Below are 1804 nucleotides of genomic sequence, written 5' to 3'. Positions count from 1 at the left end.
AGAAGACAAGAAGCATCATCTCTTCATGGCCAGCATCCAGGAACCTATCCCCACCATTTAGCGAGGGGGCTGATTCCTGCCATGTGTTTGGATCCACTAGAGCTATTTCAACGGTCTGCTGTGTTTCTTTCTGCCTCTTTTCTGCGTTAGCCATCCAAGAAGACGACAGCATCACCTCTTCAAGGCCCAGCTCCTGGGAAGCTGTCCCTGCACATTTAATGTGGGTCTGATTCCTGTCTTGTGTTTGGGAATTGCTGGAGCTATTGTTAAGAGCTGATGTCTTTCTTTGTGCCTCTTTTTCTATGGCCAACCATAAAGATGACAAGGACCATCATCTCTTCATGGCCCAGCACCAGGTTCCTGTCCCCACCAGTGAGCACAGGGGCTTATTCCTGCCGTGTGTCTGGGTCCTGTAGCATTAAATAATTAACGATGGTGCTGGATAGAGGTGGATGGATGGAGGGATTTTTCTCTGCCATCCTGGGCCACGTGGCTCCGCAATGCCCATTCAGCTGGCGGGTCCCAGGTTTAGGTGAACAGTGGAATCAGACTCATCCAGAGACAGGCATCAGGAAGCATCAGCTTTATTCATGCCCTATCCACCACATGTGTGTCCTATATCCTAACCTTTTAAGCATTCGGTCATTCTTAGCTAGCCCTGCATCTTAACTCCTTTCAGCCATCTTCCCTTTGACCTCCATGCTGGTCAAAGACCAAAAAGAGAGACTAATCCCCTGGGTCAAAGGCTTTATCTACCTTTTCCAAGACCCCTCCAAAGAATGGGCAGGGTTTTGCAGGTAAGGTCAAGTTACCTAGGGAGAATGGAGGGATGATGCTTCAGGGTCCATGGAGCTTTTGTAAAGAGCTGCTGTGTTGCTTCTGCCTGGTTTTCTATGGCCAACCAAGAAGACAAGAAGCATCATCTCTTCATGGCCCAGCACCCAGGTAACTGTCCCCACCAGCGAGCGTGAGGGCTGATTCCTGCCGTGTGTTTGGGTCCACTGGAGCTATTGCAAAGAGCTGCTCTGTTGGTTTCTGCCTGCATTCCAGTGTGAGCCATCCAAGAAGACAACAGCATCATGTCTTCAAGGCCCAGCTCATTGGAAGCTGTCCCCGCAATTTGGTGTGGGGCTGATTCCTGTCTTGTGTTTGGGCCCACTGGAGCTATTGTTAAGAGCTGCTGCATTGCTTTCTGCCTGGTTTTCTATGGCCAACCATGAAGACGACAAGGACCATCATCTCTTCATGGCCCAACCCTGGGAACCTGTCCGCACACATTTAGTGTGGGGCTGATTCCTGCCATGTGTTTGGGTCCACTTGAGCTATTTTAAAGAGCTGCTCTGTTGCTTTCTGCTTGCATTCCTGCGTGATTCCTTCAAGACGACAACAGCATCATTATCTCTTCAAGGGCCAACACTGGGAAGCTGTCCCTGCACATTTAGTGTGGGGCTGATTCCTGTCTTGTGTTTGGACCCACAGGAGCTTTTGTAAAGATCTGCTGTCTTTCTTTCTGCCTCTTTTGTTTGTTTGTTTGTTTTGGGGCCATACCCGGCAATGCTCAGGGGTTACTCCTGGCTGTCTGCTCAGAAATAGCTCTTGGCATCTGCCTCTTATTCTATGGCCAACCATGAAGACGACAAGGATCATCATCTCTTCATGGCCCAGCACCAGGTTCCTGTCCCCACCAGTGAGCACGGGGGCTTATTCCTGCTGTGTGTTTGGGTCCATGGAGCTTTTGTACAGAGCTGCTGTGTTGCTTTCTGCCTGGTTTTCCATGGCCAACCAAGAAGAAAAGAAGCATCAC

Source organism: Suncus etruscus, chromosome 12, assembly GCF_024139225.1.
Source record: "Suncus etruscus isolate mSunEtr1 chromosome 12, mSunEtr1.pri.cur, whole genome shotgun sequence".
Classification (NCBI taxonomy): Eukaryota; Metazoa; Chordata; class Mammalia; order Eulipotyphla; family Soricidae; genus Suncus; species Suncus etruscus.
The sequence above is the reverse complement of the archived record's forward strand: the minus strand, read 5'-3'. Positions refer to the sequence as shown.